The 21,201-nt window shown below is 38.0% G+C and overlaps 1 long non-coding RNA gene across 1 annotated transcript in view; it reads left to right on the forward strand.

The window, feature by feature from the left end:
• LOC140338098 (uncharacterized) overlaps nt 1-21,201 on the forward strand; it is a 134,932-nt gene that overhangs the window by 13,990 nt on the left and 99,741 nt on the right. Inside the window, exon 2 of the long non-coding RNA XR_011922181.1 lies at nt 18,508-18,632. This is a non-coding gene — a long non-coding RNA (uncharacterized lncRNA). The remainder of the gene's footprint in view (nt 1-18,507; nt 18,633-21,201) is intronic.

Genomic DNA, 21,201 nt, shown 5'->3' on the forward strand with positions numbered 1-21,201 from the left:
AACTTAGCCATTCCTGGCACAGGATGGTGACAGCTGTCATCCAACCGCTGGACTATGATAGCTGATAATATTCTGCTACCATACAACAGCTATCAGTGGAAAGAATAGTAACATTTTGGGATTGTAGCTCAATCCCAATGTAACTCATTGCTCAAATTCTGATCCAAGGTCAAAATATCTCTGATGCAAATAAAACAATCTAACTATTACTAGCCCAGACAACATATACTGACTAATAATCACCACTAATGAAAATGTTGGTGGAAAACCATTTTAAGGGTTAAAAAAAATGAAGATGATATCACAAATAAAAATGAAGATTTTTTTTGCAGACACAAGGGGTACTCAGGGAAATCAGATAAATAGACACAATTATGAAAACTAATTGTGTTTCTGAAACCTGTAATACATTTATGATGGCTGAAACTACCTCAGAGGCCTTTTTTCTGTAGTTGGCAAAATTTTGAAAGTGATTTCCAGCTATGTTTTGGATGCAGAGCCATTAAATCTAAACGGAGTATTTGTCACACTGATATGAAGAATCCCTGGATATTCTACAGGAAGCCAAATGCGATGTGCAAAGCATGGAATCCAACCTTGCTTTGTTTTTACATTATTAAAACTTTGTTCTCATTTTCTGTAAATGATAAAATTAAAGTTGAACTATATTCTTGTTTGGTGTAGGTGAACTTTTACCATAACGGTAAGCATGCACAACATACTTGCTAATTGTGGCACAAACCTACATTTGCCTAAGAGTCCAGGTAGCTCTACATTGCAGGGGTTGGCAAACTTCGGCCTTTAGGCCAGACATGGCCTAGCCGGTAGTTCGTTCCGGCCTAACGCCCCCAGGCCGATCAGGCCTAATGCCATCTGGCAACCCACGGCTCCGGAGACGCGGGTAGCCAGCGGATTGGCCAGGGGGTGTTAGGAACTACCAGAGCCGAAGCTCTCGTGCCGCCTCCTTGCTGTGGCTCCCCTATTTATCGCAGCTGGCGTTGATACTTCCGCTGCAATGCATACGGAGGAGAGGGTTTTCACTTCAAGGGGCATTCCCTGGTAGTGGGTGGAGCCATTAGGGTGGGCCTCAGAATCCGGCCTAGTGTGCTCCCGCCCACCCCTGAAATGGCCTAGTGGCCATAAAAGTTTACCGACTCTTGTTCTAAAGCTTCACTTCGACTCTTCCAGGTCGGTCCACCATGATCCTCCTTGGCCATTGGATGGCAACAGACAATGTTACTCTTGTGGGTGCACACACTGATTTATTAAATGCTGGAGAGAATACACTTTTATCAATGAAGCTGGGTGATCCTGCAAACCTGGAAATCTGGAGATTCCAGGTTTGCTGGATCATTCAGATTTACTGATTAAAGTCTATCCTCTCCAGCCGTGGGAAGCTTTAAATAAAATCAGGCCTATTGTCTCCAGCATCTAGGGTTATTCTTGGCAGTGCCACGTGTGACAGAACAATCTAGAGGAAGATTGATTAGAAAGGTTGGCATTATTTCAGCTTGTTCCATTTGGTGTGGGAAGGACACATCTTCAGCTGCCATTGTTCTTTGCTGGGCATCTCCCAGGCATATCTGCTCCTATTAATTTATATATATGTTCCAAATATTACACTGAATTTCCTAAAATGTATATTTCATATGATAATTTTTATATAATGTATGAGGACTTGGGTATCACTTGGGTATCTATTTTTTTAATATTGTTGTTCAAATTCAGGCCAATTGCAAATGTAATATTCGTTTCGGTTCTGCTAGAATCAAGTATCACTGTCATATGAATAAATTTCATTAACCTATTTCTAACTTACAGCCATTGGTTGCTAATAAAAACATTGCTTGTGAGCCCATTGTTAATGTATAAAGCAGGAAGCTTTCTCTTTGGCTTTAGATTGTCAAGGGCACAACCACCAGCAAATTAGAATGTTGCCCACTGTAAACTTTAATAACAGGTTCACAATGTAAACTTTGGCAATCATCAGATGTCAGTAACGTTCATGTGGTAAGCTTCATTACTTAAGGGCTTACAGTTGTCCTCCTGCAATTCAGATTTAATACTGATTCCTGTTTGGCCGAACTGACCTCAAACAGAATTCAGGAGAGTTCAAGCAACACTTCAGCTTTTATTCACACCTCACTCACTTTGTGCTGCAAGAACATCAGCTACACTTTCCCTATATAGGACATAGAATTTGCTGACTGCTGCTTCTGGCAGAAGGAGGATTAAGCCCAATTTGCATATCACAGTACCGGCTGTGGCGGAAGGTCACAAACGCAGCTAGGTGGATCCACCCATAAACACCTGAACATGAGAAGCAATTATAGCTCATGTCACTTCCACCACTTAGCTGCTGCCTTTTCCAAATCATATTCCTTCAGGGGCTGATCTGTTTGTAATAGCACATCAGATTTCTGCAAGCAATACAATTACACGTCTGGGACAAGTACGTGAATGGAAGAGACAAGGAGTCAAATGTGCGGAAAGATGCAGAGCAGTGGCTGCACATTCCATACAGGGGACATTATGTTATTGTACATCCGGTAAAAGGATCTGCCACTTTTATTGCTTTTTGTTAATGGTTTATTATTTGTATTTCACAAGCTTATAGACTTTTTAATGTCTTCTTTTTTATTACTTTTACATTTACTTTAATTTTTTATTTTGAAAACATTGATTTCAAGGTGATTCATTTTGTGCAATATAATGAAAGTGTTATTGTGGCTGCTTCACTTTCTCTTTTTATTAAATTGGCTTAAGATATAATTTGAAGGGGACGTGTCCCTGACAGTATATGTAAACTGGCATTGTTGTGTATCTGGTTGGTGTTCTGATCCTCTGCCTTTAAATATTTTTGTATCACTGACCTAGTATGAGTATAAAGCTCAGGCGTTCAACTAATTAGAGCATTGTTGCTGGAGGTGCTCAGTAAAATTTTGACTCGGGTTGAATTTAGCAGGGATGAGCAAGCGAATTTATTAAACATTACTATTATGTAGGCGAGAACGGCCTTTGTAAATTCGGCCGGCGAGACAGCTCCGCTCCCCTTATTGCTCTTGCAGCACTTTACTAGTTGTTTGTGTTCTTGGATAGAGTTTATCTATCCAAGAACACAGGGGTCCTATTAGCTCCGCTGTTAGCTCCGATCCCCTGATTGCTGTTGCAGCCCTGTAGTATGTGTTCCTGGATAGAGTTTCTTTATCCAGGAACACAGTGTGAGTCTCGCTGGCTGCTCATGAATGAATGCAGCGTGGGAAAAATCCTCTGATTTTTCCCACGGCCACCTTCATTCATAAACGCAAGCTGCATGACTCACTCTGAGAGGAGGAGTATCGCAGCTACATTTATGAATGGAGCCGTGAGAATCCTCCTCTCAGTGAGAGATCCCCCGGGCACCACAGGTCAGAATGAGGGCTTGCCCGGGGATCGCTCAGTGACAGGAGGATTCCCACAGCTCCATTCATAAATGCAAAATTTAGTTTAATCGATTTTTAAATAAATCTGGATTTGGAAATTCCCAATCTGAATTGATATTTTTTTTAATAAGTCGTATATATCTGTCAGTGATGATTCCTAAATACTACATGTATCATTTCCAGATACTTTTTTTCTCTGAAAGACATCACACTGTTTCTGCTTATCATGAATTAATTTTCTTATCTCTGCAAGCAGAGATCTGTGTTATTTTTGGCATTTGGTGTTTAGTAACAACACAGATTTGTGCAGCTTCTCATGTTGTGACTTTTACATCAGCCCTAGAGTAATCATTGACATGTTACACTAGGGACTCGAGTATAAACCTATAGCAGAGAAGAAGATACTTACTCATGCTTGTAGCAGACTGATGACATAATCTTAGCTATTATCTAATCATAGGCCACATCATTTGTCTGAACATCAAACACTATCTTAAAAATATTCCTTTTTTTGTGTGAATCTATTTATGCTTATTTCTAAAGTTACTGAAGATTAGCTTTAAATTTTCCTAAAAGGGCTGTTTGAGATGGAGAAGGGTTGTGTACCCTGGGTCAGATAGGCCCATAGTAAGAAAAAACTCTAGTGGGCCCCAGTCCTATACTTTAAGCAAAAGTTTTCTTGTACCTTTGGTAGGCCCCTGGTCCCTTCTGCCCTACAAAAAAATGCCACCAATGCAGGAAAGCTATGGGTTCTGGTGGGCATTCCTTCTCACGTCTACTAGTTGCCCTCAGGACGGCACCCCAACCTTGTGTGCAAATTTCCAAAAATTCCATTTTCTCTAAATGAATTATTTTTTTTCACTGGACTCCATTTGATGAAAGCAAATTAGATGATTGCCTGGGTCTATGATAAGGTAGAGATTCCCTGTTTTCTGGTATCCCTAATGCTCTTATAAAATGCTGTCCCGAATTGATTGACACCAGTTAGTGATGTCACTGGGTGTTTGGCCAATAAATTCATTCCTATCACAGATTTCTTTTTTATATTATAATATTTAATGAATAAAATAAAATTGTGAGACTTGATGAGTTTTAAAAGTCCCTACATTTTCTGCCCTGTTAACGGATATCTTACATTTAATCCCGGCTCCAGAGATTGCATAATAGTGAGTCTTCAACATTTAGCGGGTAGCTAAATTTAGAGGGTAGTTGTGAAGAAATAGGAAAAATGATACTATATGCAGACAGTGTGTTTGGTGGCGGTAATTAAACCTAGGGCAGGATACTAAAAGATTGTAGCACTATCACACCTCACTCAGCCCTTCCCTAACACTTTCTCCACTCCCAAGCATGCAATACATTGATCATATGTGTTTTTATGCTTTGCTGCCTTTTTTAACTTGTCCAAAAGTTTGTTTTGTAATTAAATATACTTCTTTTCTTAATAAAGTATCTAGCTGTTTTAAATACACCCTAAAGAATAAAAACATTAATTTTAATGGTTTCAAAACATTAAGCACAAAAGGACACTAGAGTTCAAATTGCCGTTTTATTGTTAATAGAAAATAAACAAAAGCCGAAGCAGAAAAACAAGTAATAGAAATGCAATAAGTCCAAATTATTATCCTCCCTGGGGCCAAATTCTGATTCTGGACCAACATAAATCTGTTACTTAAGAGGCAAGTATTGGAATAATGTTGCAGTAAAGCAAAATAAACACATTGAAAGAAACCTTATGGCAAAACAGAATATCTGCATGGGATCATTTGCAATCAAAGATTTCAATTTGCCATTGTCAAGGTAAAGTCAATGTAAAGATAAAGTCAAGACAATGGTTAGAACCAATTCTAGGTTTACATTATGGTGTCCCCACTGGGGAAGATTTAGCCTCACCAAACCCTGTGAACAGAAAATAAGAGTAAATCTTCCCAAATAGGAGCATAGACCACAATGAGAACAACCCTGGTACATGTTGGAGCAGCCTTTCTTAACCTTTTGTACCCTTGAATAAACTATTAGGTCTTAAGGGAGCCCCTTCTACAATTACTATATCTACAGCTCACAGTATATTAGCATGGTGGTCAGAGAGAACAAAGCCTCTTACTTTGCTGGCCATTGAGAATAATGTTGCCCTTACATATAGCCAAAAAGATTATTGGTGTCACCTAAATTGACCTGAAAAGCAAAAAATGTTCATCACTCAGGGAACACCTAGGAACCTCTGGAAGAACCTTAGAGTTCCATATAACAATAAGTGAGAAACACTGGAAACACTAAAAATGAAAGTAAAGGGATCTGATTGTAACAAGTCCACTAAGGGCAGGACCATAACCATGCTAAAGCATGGTGGTCACAAGGCTTAGAAAATAAATATAAATATATATATATGTAAAATAAAAAGGGGAAGAAACAAACAGGGTTTTCAGGCTGTTTTTTTGAAAAAAACAATAATTATGTATTTATACAATCATTCATGCATAATTAAATACCAATTCATGTGCATTTTTCCAGGCCCATTGTGGGATCATGGGGTTGGAATTACATATTTATCTAAACAAGATCAACTAAACAAGATCTTCAAATTAACCATTGTAGTCCTTATTACCCGATGTGTTTCGCCCGCTTTGGCTTCCTCAGGGGCGTGCAGTAATGCCTTTATGGTTTGGGTATTGAAAATTATTAACAGATAGAGCTTGTTGATTTGCAATTAATATTTCACATTTGGGTGAAAATCTGTGTTTCTGTAGATGTTGTAAGGATAAAAGAATATAAGAAAAGTTCTAGGTTTCTGTCACCTAGTCGTGTTCTTGCAATATAAATTATTCTGAAGTCCTATGGAGATTGTGCAGGATAAATTTTTTTTTTTAATTTTTTTTTAATTGATTATCCTGCACAATCTCCTAATGGCATTATATATATATTGTGAGATCGCCCGCAGCAACAAGGTCAGAAGTCAGCAGTGAGTCAGACAGCAGACTTCAAAGTTGCAGATAAAAACAGCTCCTTCATGTCTATTTATTAGCACTTTAACAAACAAAAGAAATGGCTAGCCTGAGCACTACATACCATTACTGAGATAGTTCTTCTCTGACTAACAGTAAAGCAGTTTAAAGCAAAACCAATACAAGGCAGTCTTTGTAATCATTGCTGGTGCAAGGCAGAGCTCTGTTCGCCCACAGCTCTAGGAACTAACTGAGCTTCCTCCTAAGCACCCTCCAGCTTGCAACACAGTGCTGATCCTCTTCCCTCAGCCTCTTGCTGATCACTCTCTTAGCCTGGATCCCTCTGGTTCTCACCCAGCATGGATCCCTCTGGCTCTCTCTCAGGCTGGACCCCTCTGGCTCTCTCCAGCCTCTGCCCACTCTCAGCTTGCATCCCTCTGGCTGATTACTTCCTCTTCACCACCTAACCCAGTCAAGATTGAGTTGGGCCTAGGAACCCACACTTTCACTCCCTTGGCCAGCTCCAGGGCCCTAAAGAACCAGGTTTCTTCCTAGAAACTTACACAGACCTATCTACTCTCAATTCCCTTTTTAACACTTTCCCTGACATTCTTAGTGACAAAAATACATAAATAGTGACAAATATATATATATATATATATATATATATATATATATATAATGCTGCCAATGGGAAAAGAATCTTGGGTTAAACTTTGTTTTCACCAGTAGATGGTGCTCTGTCCTCATGTAAAGTGTATAATAAACTTGAATAGAAAAATGTTACACACTTAATATGAATACACAGTGCTATCTACTGGTGGTCAACAATATTGCACAAAAGATCATTTAGGAGCAAGTGACCCATCCTAACCAACTGAAAAGTACAAAATATTTTACTCTGTAAAAAGGGTTAAAATTATATACAGACTGAGCCTATCTAATTTTATTTTCTACCACTTTAAAATATATATTTATTTTTATATAACTAAGAACAACACACCATGAATACATTAACTCTCATTCATTTTATTGATATTTCTTTTGGTTACTGTTTAAATATTAGCAGTAATGGGTGCATTTTGTGCCCTAGGTTTATATTTGAGTTAGTATATTTTTCCTGTTTTTTTCAGGTACATACATGGTTACGAACATACCTTGGTTTGCATTTGGATTGGTTTACATTCATATATACTGATTTTAAATATATACTCCAATAAATATAGGCATATAAATGTGATTATTATTTTTGTTTTGTAAAATATTTTTTTCCAATTATCAGGATATAATGAGAAATATGCAGGGAAATTATTAAATTATTGTACCAAATGATTTCCTAAACAAAATAAAATTCTAAATTTAATTAGAAGGAAAAAATGGACACCATAACACAGATAAAGTGTCCTTTCTGCACCCTGCTCTAAATAAGTACATTATTTTTCTGTGGCTCTACTGGTCTAATTGGACAGCAGCTCACCGTATTATTTCTTTTTTTTTTTGGAATCTCTGGAGTTCTGAGGTCTCACAAAATTACAGGACTAGGTTACAGAATAGTGTGAAGATTAAAAAGGTAGAATGAGTTATTCATCAAACTCTCTGAGCTGAAAAAAAGCATCCTGAAAGATGAAAAGGAATATCAACAGACCTAATATATGGAAAATAAAATGTCAAATGAACTTTGGTTGAACACATTCCTGTTTTTGGCCTTGGGTCTGCAGCTAAGATATTTTTCCATGTAGCTTGGTACACAGTATGTGTATTTTTTTACCTACAAAACATCATCAAAGAGACCCTGCTGTAACAATAAAAAATTAAACTGATTTGCAGAAAAGTAAATACACACGCAAGTGAGAGAACAAAAACACAAAAGCAAAAAGGTAAAGTTGTCATTTATTTATTGGGAAATTTGTCCAACATTTTGTCAACATTCACTCTATTTATCATAGTTTATAGTTTTTTTTAATAGTTGATTTATAATTTTACCAACTTTTGTCAGAGATTTGCTCAAAATTTACAAAAATACCATGGAATAACATTGACCTGTGCCCTGTTATATCTTTTCTTCAGTGGCAAAAAAGTGCTTCATGGAACCATTCTATTTATCTATTGCTCACTGAATGTAAAATATTAAAAAAATGTACCCTTTATTTTCTATATTTTTTGACCTGCAACATAATAAAACTATATCCTGTTTGGAGTGGGGTAATGTATATTGCAATGTGCTTCATCTGTAGATTTTTTTCTTGAATGTTGATTATGATGAAAAAATATATTTATACAAGTGTTAAATCTGTACTGAAATCTTTTACTTTTTTTTATTTTTTGGCGGAAGAAAAGAAACAACAGCATACCAGAGACACCGCAAAGTTGTTACGAGCATCCCTAAATGCCCAATGGATGGGATTTTTTTTGGAGAGTTTCCTACTCACTAAGCACTATTAAATGACCTAGAGAATTGTTATTATTTCCCCACTACTATCTTACAAAAAAAGTTATTTTTGGAATACATTTTCTGGATTATACTGAATTGGGTATAAATCCCTAAAATTACCATTATTATTAAAGTGGAAAAAGTCATCAATATCTCCCTAAACCTAGTCCACTGGGTCCTGCGCTGTCCTGGCTCCTTTCCAGCACAGACAGGACGGCACGCGTGGTCATCTTCTCTATTTATATTTTGGCTTCTGATGACACCCAAACCCATGAAGAGGAAGAAGATGGCTGTGCTTATGCGTTTTCTTAAAAAGTGCCGGTGTCACATTAATAAATGAGCTAATTTATGCAAAAAATATATATATTTAATAATATGTATTAATTTTTTATTACTATTGTTTTTATTTATTCTATTATTATTGGTATTATTATTTTGTTCATTATAAATAGTTTTTTTTATATATTTTTATATTTGTTATAATTCCATTTATTCTGTTTTTCATATTTTATTATTCATAAATGTAATATAATTATTCCTTTTTTATTAATGTTGTTTTTATATTTTTTATTTTTATTTTTTTATTAAAAACATTACATTGAGATAACCATCTGGCAAAAATCTCTTATCTCCACGAACCGGCAGACATCTAGTATGGGCGTGACAAATAAAGTCCTCTTAGCTTCAGTAGAGTGTCAGATCCTTTACTTGAAGTTACAATGCTGAGATTTGCTCAGCATGAAGAAAGTGCTAATTAAATTCCTTCTTTGCCGACAAAGAATCTTATTAAAAGCTTCTTCAGTAAGAACAGCCATTTTATGTAACCCGCTGCCATTTTGACCTTGTTATACACTTCTTCTGTATGTTTTCCCTGATGATTTTGTGCAGTCTGAAACCTATGAAGAGACATTTCCTTTTCTGTATTCACAAGGGTTTCATTTGGTCCACAGCTGTATTCCATTTGTGGATACTTATTGTTGACTTTCTGTTGTGCTGATTCAGCAGAGGAACATCATTTTCTCCAAAGCATATCTCATATTGATGACTAATAGTTCCCTTTAAACCTACGCAGTTAGGAGTTTATAAATGGATTCTCTTTTGTTGTATAGTTATTTGAGATATGTGTTTTATTTCTCTTCCCCTATTTTCAGGTCTTTTTGCATTTTTAGAACATTAAAAAGCCGAATCTCTTTTTTAGTTTTTATTGTTTGAGAATAGGGGTGGTGGAGCACTGAAGCTGAAGCTTGGTAAAGATTCCAACTAAAGTGAATTGTTATTGGGTGCCAACCTTTTACAAATGGGCCTCAATGGGGTTCCAGGGAAAATCTACTCATATATAATTGGATATTGGTGAGTGAAAAGTCTTTGAACTTTTCTTTGATAAAATAAAAGAGCCTATTGAACTAAATCTAAATATACAATAAAAAATTAAGGAGGTTGGTTCTTGTTAAAGAAGGGACAGGCCAGGTCACCTGTAAACACTTCATACATCTTTTTATTTAACAATTTAAAAAATATATCTAAATCAGGGATGAGCAAGTGAAATTTTAAAATTCGATCTCGCAGTGAATCGGGCCGTGTAAATTCAGCCTTTGAGATTAAATTTTTTCAGACCTGCAAGAGCTGTCAGCTATGCTCCCCTGATTGCTCTTGCAGCCCTGTAGTATGTGTTTTTGGATAGAAATTCTCTATTCAAGAACACAGGAGTCCCACGGCTGTGCTGATCATGAATGAATACAGCTGTGGGAATTATCCTGTGATGAGCCACGAGACTCACATTGACAGGAGGAGTACTGCAGCTGCAATCATAAATGCAGCCGTGGAAATCCTCCTGTGTGCGATCCCCAGGCACTAGAGGTTAATGAGGGCTTCCTTCATTTTGGCCTTCTGGGGCAAGCCCTCATTTAACCTCTTGTGCCCAGGAATCATGCACAGGAGGATTCCCACGGCTGCAAAATCAGTTCGCCGAAATGTTGCGGACCCATCGGATGTTCGAGGAAATTTATCCCTAATCCAAATCAATCACTACAACCTTGCACTCTACACAAGATATGTTTGCTCTTTGGCTTTCAGTCTTTTCCTGTAATATATACTAATTCATGCACTTCTTAAATGGCTTGGTGTTTGGCTATGGACCATTATGAATTATAACAACTGTCAGGGATTTAAAATTCGAACCCCCCATGAAGTCCATGACATAGGCAAATTTGACAAACATTGGGTGTATGTTAGTCAAATTTGCCTATGCCATTGAATTAATGGGAGGTTCAAATTTGGCTATTGAAATCAACTCATACCATTGGTGTTAGGAGATGCAGCGATCTTGTGCTGGGCACCATCGCAGTATCAGACACTGTTTTTTTTGTCCAGCGATATCAATTGTAGTAGCAAGGAGAACTATGAATAAGCAGCCCCTTTATCTATATTCCCAGCACCACTATGTGAGGCTGTGCACAGCTGAAGGGGTTTTTAGAGGCAGATTAGTTCCTGACTCAGGTATGCACAGTCTTGGCTGCTGGGACTTTATAGCCTCTCTGCTCCCAGTCACCAGTGCTTGTTGTAACGTTTAGCTGGGCTAATCTGTGCTGGAGATTTTCTTGAGTTACTGTTCTTGCCTGTTTCTCATCCTGTGAGTTTATGTCACCTTGAACAACCTTTTGTCTGTGACCTTGACTCTGCTTGTGTTTTACCCTTGTGTACTTTGTCTGGTGGATGGATATTCTATGTATGACCTCTGCCCTGTATTCTGGACTTGTCTCTGTTGGAATCTTGGTACTGCTTTATCTGTGGGCTTCTGGTCCTCTGCCAGCCTTTCCCCAGACACCATCCCTTGCGCATTAAGTCCTGGGGGCAATCGTGTGCTAGGAGACACAACCAGTCTCCCGAGGCTGAGTCGGGGCTTTCTTTAGATGAAGAGTGTGGCATTAGATTGGGAGACTGGTGTCTGGTGAGTACTGGTGCTGACCAGGGTCTTACAATTGTGTTTGATTCAGGATGCAAAAATCAAAAAACATTCAGTGGGTGGCAAATGTTTTGGTGAGAACAGCTTGTAAATGAGGTCAGAAGAAAAGGGGAAAACGTGTTAAATCTAGTAGAGTATACCAAATAATGAGGAAGTATGCCTGGTCACATACATATCACATATTTTTTATATGTTAATGTCATTTCACAAGTATTTTTTAATCTGCAGCTTTCACTGAAATAATACCTAATAGTATTACCATGAAGGTCTTTTTTTTTTTAAGGAAAACTTCCTGTTATTGAAAAGAACACTTTTTATGTAATCCAACATTTTTACCAATGTTCTCTTGACTGTAAACAACCTTGATGACACACATGTGCAGGCATGGTCCACCATTGGCACTATCAAGGCATGTAGTCATAAAGTGGCTGCAGATATTGACAGCAAAACCATTTACTACCCTATCTAAAATAAAAGTTTGGGCCAATGAGGGGCTTTTGCTTAAACCAGTCCATTCCTCATATTTCTCATTTACAGAATCTTCTGATAGGTCAAGGAGGCAACCTTTTACTCCTTACACTGGCATGGACAAACCCAACAATTACAGAAGGAACAGACCAGGAAATTTAACAGCTGTGTACATTTGGCCCATGTACCAAATAAGGATGGAGAATGGTTTTGGGCACAGGCCCGTGTGCATGGCTTGCCTGTGCAAGTTTGTAAGAAAGAAACGTGTGGACAAGGCACTTGGGTGCGCACATACTCCAATCTCTCATGCAACTGTTTGTGCCTTCTTGTATAAGGGTGTATATGTCCCTGTACTGATGCCACACAGACATGGCCACACAGAAGCATGCCTATCCGGGGTCAGGTGGCCCTTAAATGCCTTACTAACCTCGTTGACTTGTTATCTGGTCTTCTGTATTCACCTGAGCTGACCTGTGACTTAGATCATTGGTGGTGACCCAGATTATACCTTGACTTTGTTTCTTTGATTTTACTTTTGTGGCTCGTGCTTGGACTTGCTTCTTCACCCAGGACTTTTACTGCTGCCATGTAATGAACCAGCCAGCACAGTGCTGACTTTGACCTGTTACTCAGCCTATTCCTGATTTACACTTTTGCATCTCCCATGTCACTCTGTTACCGACTTTGGCCTGTTACCCAATCTGTTCCTACCGGCACATGAGCCCTTCTGGTTCCCAGCACACCAGTTGTCAACATTAGGAGCACCCGGGCCAGATGGACAAGAGAACCTACTATCATCATCACTGTCTTCCACCAGTTATGCTATAACCCAAATTATGCAAAAAGTCTAAACAATGCTAGTTTTGCTCAGTTTTAGCTAAATTGTCTTGATATGGACCACTCAACACCAGTTTTCTCTTTGCTTATCACCTGAAATTCGAATTAGAACTGATCACTGTAAATTGTGAAAGTAAAATGTTGTGAGTCTGATCTAAATTATACAGCCAAATTGACCTATTGGATTGGACCCAATGACTAGTAGATGTGGAGAGATCTTAAATAACTAAAATATGACAACAAGAGAAAACACATCTCTGAGCGTAATGTTAATCTTAAGCGCTCTACTGAGACTTGTTTCATATTTTTCAAACACAAGCTCTTTAAATAGCCAAAATATCAGGCCACAGCCACCAGGTGAGCTAATTCGCTCTGTATGCAACAGAAAAAAAAAGATACAAGTCACATCTGTTCCATCTCTCTTCAGGAGTCATCGGAGAGTAATTGTGTTCTCTGGTGGGTGACATCGGCTGTTGCCTCACATTGGCTCATTGCACTGCTGACACCATTAGCTTGTCATCTCCATCAAGGAGCTCGGCGGGGTTCAGTACTGTTCAGATCAGATTATGTTGTAAGCAAGTTTTCCCCCCCTCTTCTAATGGATTTAAGGATCAGTCATTCAAAAACAATAAAGGCAAAAACAATAAAAGTAAAATTGTGTCGCCCGGATTGAGAACTCATTTCAAAGCTATCCTTGCTTTTCGGGGCTGTATGAATACCAGGATAATCAGTTTTTCTTTTCTTTAAGGCAAATTTGTTTTTTTTCTTCTTTTATGTTCTTTTGCAGTAAACATTGTCTCACTTCAGTGGTGATTGTTCTATATTTAGTGTACACGGCAACTACTGTCCTTAATGATTTTAAGAGCTTCTTGAAGTCAGTAAGCTCGTTATGTAGAAGGTGATGCACTAACTCGATATGTGTGGTCTCTTGTATTAATTAGAAGTAAACTAATCTGCCACAGTTACCTTGGTGGAAAAACTTTCATATTTGGGAGCACTGTTCTATGGTCCATTCATCGACTCATGACTTTATTTTTTTACCATGGTAATAGTGAGTTGGTAATAGTTTGGGGTTATTTTCATATTCATAATTTTTAGATTAAAAATTAGATTGCATTTTCAGTTCACTTCTCTAAAGTAAACCTGTCACGTAGAAAAAACGTGAATTTTGTTGACTGCTATATAGTGCCCGGTTATATCTGGGAGCTCAGTGCATTTCCAGGTCACACTTTACAAGGAGATCAGATCTAAGACAAGTAAAAGTCCATTTTTATTGGTAGAACCCCATTCAATGGCTACCTTTAAAATTACATCTGCAGTCACAGCAGCCATATCTACCTTTTTTGCTTTTTGTACTGGTAAAAAAGTAATAACCCCTGGAGCAGAGGCTTCCCGATACAAAATAATTTGTATAGCACTATCCACATCCTGCAACACAAAACCTAGAAAACCAGGGAAATGTGAAAGATGAAAGTAGGGGAATAGGAATACGTAAATTAATTATCTCTGTTCTTTGGGGGTGATTTACGAAAGCTATTAACTAACCAAGATGAATTATCACCTTGCAAAGGGATAATTCACTTGGCTTAGTGAATGTGTTGATCATTCTCAGTTATATTCAAGTAAATCATAAAACAAGAGTTTTCTTTGCACAACTGTTTGAAGTCAGCGGCGCTTCATCCCATTTGCTAAGCTGAGTAAAGCACCCCTTTCATTGTTTTTGTAAACAGCCTATATTCAATGCAATGGTGGACTTGCCAATGCCAATAGTGCTCCTTCCCCCACCAAACTAATATGAAGCCAATGCTGATTGAGAGGATCAGGGCCCTTGGCAGTAACGTACATCTGCAATTCCATATGCCCACCTCCACCTGAATGTTTGCACTGTTGTTGCTGGCTGTTGGAACTTTGTAGTTAGCTCTGAGCACTTCCAGGTCACATTGTATTAGGGACCCAGAATTGGGCCAGGTAAAAGTACATTTTTGGGGGTTCTGTTGATGGAATCTAACCCACATCTCCTAACATAATAGAACAAGGAAGTGTCATGACTTCTAAAAGGGTTGAAACCTTTCAAGCAGCCTGCAAGTCAGTGCCATTAGCCTAGGCAGGTGGTGGCAGAGTTGGAACTGGAATGTTAACAGGTAAAGGATTAAAGGTCCAATCAGTTGGCATAACTGTTAAACTGCTTTTCAATCTGCTTCCTTTAACCAAAGCATTCAGAGGTTTGTAAATGCTGCAGAGGATATGTTTTCAGTACACATTGTTTCTGTTTGATGTATTTTTCATAGCGCCAGCTTTGCCTTGGCATACTAAAAAAGGAACAAGAGCACCATGAATATCAATGTAAAAGCAGACAGCAGTCAGATAGCTAAGGGTAGGATGAAATGGATGGACAGACAGACAGACAGTTTTTTTTTGCAGGTACACCTGGTATTTAAAGTAGATCTCCAGACAAAATATAATTAGCTTATTAAAAGATAAAATACCAAAACAGGCTTTAGCAGCAATATTCATCTTCAGTTTTTGGACTTGTCCTTAGGCATTGGCTGGACAACACATGAGCTGATTGAATTCTTGCACATCTTTCTCTTATTCACCAGCTTTGCTGTACTAGTACTGAAAGAGGCTGATACAGGTCACATTCAAGTACTTACTCAACTTGGGTTTTAAAAAATACATTAAGTGCTATATTATTGATTATAGAGCTGTCACTATTGCTCAAAGTAGTTATTCTGAAAGGAAGCACCAAAATATGTACAGGCAAACCCTAAGTGCCCACTTGTTATTCAGGCCTATACAGCAATAGGTCACAAAGTGTATACCGGTCTTAAATGACAGCTAATGCATTGTAAACTGCTGGGGTGCATTGTGTGAAAGGTTTGCTCACTGTGCTCCACAGCTACTGCTTGCCAATCTCATTTTACAAAAATAAGCCTTGCCATCCACTATGTCCAAGATGCTGACAGTTTAAAGTACCGGTATATGTAAATCCAATCTCCAAGCAATCTGAAAAACCAAAGCATGTTAATATAGTTTCAAAGGTCATTTAAAATTTTCTGCTGTCGGTAAAATAACCAATGGCTATCCTGGCCTTGTATTGCTGTTATTAGGAGATAAAGCCTTGCCCCATCTCCAAATATTACATAGGAATGAGGAACATGCAGAAATGTATTCCTGAAGGGTTTTTGTGAAAATTACGTATTACAACAAAATGCAAGAATTTCAGCAAAATGCATTGGAGTCTATGGCCACTGAATTTTTGTGTTTTTGCAATGGGGAAGTAGAGAAGGACGTGTGGAAATAGAAATGTTGAAATAGAAAAATAGTTATATTCTTGTCATCAATCAAAGTTAAGGATGCATGTATTTGCTGAAAAGATTTGTTTATCAAACGTATTAATCATTAAAAACATTTTGGTATACCAAGCCCAAGTAAGGGGGGATTCTATAGGATCCAATAAATAAAATGAAATTACATTTGCTTTGTTCAATCTATGATTTTGACAAAATACATAAAGAACAGAGTACATACATGAATATAACAAATATTGGTTTATGCATTTATTCCATAGTAAATATTCCTATGGTAAATGGAGATTTTTCATAGTTGTATGGTACTGTTTGGCTATTATACTATGTACATAGTAGAAAAGCCAAATGGAAGGGAGATTTTTAAACCAAAATCTTGAAATTACACTTAATAACACCAGGGCAAATGGACCACAGAAGCTCAACATAGCTCTAGGCTACTTCTTCAGGGGAGGTAATGAACAAAATATACTCAAGATGCGTGAGCACTGTGCAATTTGTGCCTTTTAGGTCAATTTAATTGATACCAATGATGATTTTGGTTATCTGCAGGAGTGTAGTTTTAAAAAAAGAAGAGGGGCATGGTACTATTCATAATGTGCCCGCCCAACTACACCTGTCCGGTGTGCCCCCCTCTAGCAGGGTCCTTCTACTGACCATCAAGGAGTTCTTTGCAAAATGGGCACGCATGCCCATTCCCAAAAAAAGTGAGGGCACGGTGTTCCCACCCTTGCCCGCTTTGCTACACCACTGGTTATTTGTAAGGGTGACATTCTTTCACCTAATCAGCAATTTACGAGGCTTTCTTCCTAGTGACTACCACGCTAATGTACAGTGAGCTGTGGATATAGTAATAAAAACAGGGGTTTCCTGATATCCTGAAAGTTGTTTCAAGGGTTCCCCTATGTCCCTCAATAGAACTGAGCAAGTTAACTCACTTTAGTAACAGTGGAAAGGATTTAAATCGAAGTAAAGAGGGTTTAAGTGTGCTGCTATAGACATAGATGTAAAGTAATGCTGGTTGCAATGTGGCTGAAAAATTCCCAGTGGTTTGTATATTACCTTGTTACAATGTTGGAGTCAGCAAGTACCCCGCGTACGGAAGAGCTGAGATGCCATGAAACTGAACTGGAATGCCAAGTAGCTGAATCATTTTCCCACTTATACTTTTCTTTAAGTTTCCAACAGTCAGCCATTAAATTATCCTCCTGAAGCCCCTTCATAGCAGAGCTCAGAATTAGCTTAGCTCAGGGCAGGTTCACCATTCTGCCCTATCACTGTCATAGGCTGCGGGAGGAATAAGACGTGGAAGTATTACTCAAACACAGCAGAGGACAATAAGGTGCCCTTACCTGCCACGCAGAGCTTTGCTGTGTAGCAAGACTGAATCAAGAGAGATACAAACCATCGGGAGGTAAAACAACTCCTGTATGCAAATTTCATTTGTGTATTTAGTTGTTTGCCTGGAGTAAAGCTTTAAACTGTCCATATGAGTTTAATGAACTCCTCTACTTCCAGGATGCAAGATGTCTCGCAGAAATAAAATAAACCTGAACTGAAAACAAATGGAGCTGGGGATTGCTGAACTTTCCTTTTGAAAAATGATAGTTGCTTGGCTGCTGTGCTGATTTAGTGAATTTACTACTCAGGAATTGTCCCGAAACAAGATCAGTAGTTCTGCCTGTAATTTGACTTTGTAATCTGCATGTTTGTCCAAGGGCAATGGCTTTTAGGGTAAGTTGAGACTGGTGGTTATGTTCAGCGGCTGTTGCCTTGCCAGTTGCTTGACCACTGCACTACTCAGATTCTTAACCCCCCTAGCAATGTAATTCTGTCTGTATTTCCACGCAAAAAGTGTTACATTTTTTTGCATGGAAATTTATTTTACATTGTAGGCCTATAATTCTTAGGCATAATGGACTGAAATATGTCCAATATTTAGTAAATTAAATAAATGTAATAATAAACTTTAAATAAAAAAACACAAAAATCTGTTAAAAAAAATAAATAATGAAACATATAATATAACTGTACAGTAGTATGTATAATAAATAAATATTATATAAAGATTTCTTTGTATTGGACTCAATACAGCTATTTTTTATTGAATTGAATACAAAATTATTTGAATTTCCAGCAGCGCCTCCCACAGCACCGACGTCACCGGGAAACCCCCGAGATCGTCTCTGCAGTCACCAGGAAGAAGACGCCTCGAGGACCTACAGGGACCAGCAGGATGCCAGGGGACAACAATGGAACAAGGTAAGTGTTTTTTTATGTTTTTAGCAACCCGAGTGTGAATCGGGATTACCACTTTTTGTATGGTAAATCCACCCCCGGGAATACCCCATGGGGGTGTTAAAGAACCAACATTTAGAAATTTTACAGCATATGGCAGTCGGCGGTACTGATCCTTTCACTAAAGACCCTAATTGAGTGGGAGGAACTGGTATCCCAACCAAAACCTCACCACCAGCCCTAAGATATTGAAGTCAGAGATAGCCAGGTAATGAATGTCTTTGCATTTATCATTCTGCAGTCCTCCTTTTACTGGCTTCAAAAGGCCTGCAGCGCTTGTATGACTTTCTTCCCCTTACTGGGTGTTCATGGTGATAGAGAGACCACACAGCATGAACGTCAATACAGGCATGTCTTTCTTTCTCTCTGCTATCAGCTGAAATGAGAGAAGGCAAATCCATCAATAAAGCCGCCTTGCAGAATGAAGCTGTTTCAAATAACCTCTCAATTTCAGAGTTCTCAGCACCTGTCCTCGGGGTGCATATTATGAATATCCTCATGTAAGCATGAATAGGTTAATCAGTGCTGTTGCTTTGCTGATGACTTGCCAGAGTCCCAGAACAATTCAGACTGGAGAGACTCTTCTACTGCAGTTCTTGCCATGGAACACTGCCTACAGACAGAACAGGAGCCCGGCTTAAAGGGCAACTAACTGCAAGCAAACAGCAAAATAAAAAATGTGAACAAATATATAAAGAATGATTAACCTGCCTATAATAACTCACATACTCTTAGCATTCATTAACTTCTTCTGTTTGTACATGTAGTACAGAAAAAGAGGTATTTCCTTATTTTCTTTCTTCTTTTCTTCTTTATTTCCTTTTTTTTTACTACTTGTCATACTTCCTTCCTTCCTTTGTTTCTTGCTTGCTTCACTCTTGCCTACTTCCCTTCTTTCTTTCTTCCTACCTGCCAACCTACTTTTTTTCACATTCTCTTTCTCTCACTCATTTTCTCTCACCTTTTCTCACCCCTCCTTCTTTTTTCCTACACCTTTTTCATTCCTTTCCTATTCTTTCATTTACCTTTTTTTTCCATTTTTCTTTCTTTTTCTTCTCCCTTCACTTTAACCTTTTATTCTGTTTTCTCTCTCTTCCCTTTGTTTTTTCTTTCCATTTCCATTTCCTTTCTCTTTCCTTTTCCCTTTTTATTTTCTTTCCCATTTCCTCCTCTTTCCTTTTCCTTTTTTTCCCTTTTCCATTTGCTTTCCATTTCCTTTCCTTTTCTGTCTTTTACTTCCCATCTCTCCCTTCTCTTTCTTTTCAATCTTTCCTCCTTTTTCTTTAGTTCCTTCTACCTTTCTTTACTCCTGACTGTTTTCCTTTCCGTCTCTCAAAAAAACACTTTCTTCCTTTCTTTTTGCTCTTTCTCTTTCCTCCCTTCCTACCTGTCAACCTGTCTACCTTCTCCTTATTCTCTCTCTTTCTCTCTCTGTCTCTTCCTCTCTCTCCCATCTCTTCCTCTCTCCTTCTCTTCATTTTCCTTCCCCTTTTTTCTTTTTTTTCTTTCCTTTCCTTTTCCTTTTTCTTTCCGTTTCACTTTTTTCTACTTTCCTTTTTTACCTTTACCTTCCTGTTTGTCTCCTTCTCTTTTTCACCCCTTTCCCTTTTCTTTTGTGTTCCATTTCCTTTTTCATTCTAAATTATTATTTTTCTTTCCTTTTGCTTTTGCTTTTCCTCTTCCCTTTTGCTTTTCCTTTCCATTTTCCGTTCCCTTTCTACTATTACCTTCCTTTTTCTCTCCTTTCCATTTGCTTTTGCTTTCCATTTCCTCTGTCCTTTCCTGTATTTTCATTCTCCTCCCTTTTCTTTCCATCTTTTCCCCTTTCCTCCTTTGCCCTTCTTACCTTCCTGCCTTCATACCCTTCCAACTGCTTTCCTTTCTATCTCTCAAACAATTTATTTCTTTGCTCATTTCCTGCTTAATCTCTCTCCCTTTCTCCCTTGCTTGCCTTATAGCTATGATTATCCCACTGGGATCTTTTTCTAGATGTGCCTGACTGTAAGATCAGATTTTTATTCTGCCAAACATTTCATGTTACCAATTAAGGAAGAGCAGAAACAATTAAAGTGTAACTCTGTAACTGGTATCAATGGCCAGGCTTTCTCTATCATCTTTGTACAGACTTTCCTGTCCACAGAGAAGTGTAAATGTGTTGCTTGCCCTGGGAGATATAATTCTATAATAGGTTCCAGGAAATTAAACGTTCCTGATGTCTTAACATGGCAACAAACTTAAACCTTTTTTGTACAGCAGATTAAATGCAAGATACCAGCACAAGAAGAAAAGAAAAGTCCCAACAAGGAGACATAAAATGCTTGTTTAGGTTCTCTTTTGGTATCACAATTTCCTCCCACATTCCAAAAATACATTGTTAGATATAAATGGCCTCAGTCGTACTGAGACAATCAACATTTTTTATTATTATTATTTAGACCTGAGTTCTGCTTTAAATCTTTCAGCTTTAGAATTTTCATGAGCTTTATTCCATCCTTCTCAGATGAAATATTTTGTTTTAATTAAAAGATTTTTC

This window comes from Pyxicephalus adspersus, chromosome 9 (assembly GCF_032062135.1).
Source record: "Pyxicephalus adspersus chromosome 9, UCB_Pads_2.0, whole genome shotgun sequence".
Lineage (NCBI taxonomy): Eukaryota > Metazoa > Chordata > Amphibia > Anura > Pyxicephalidae > Pyxicephalus > Pyxicephalus adspersus.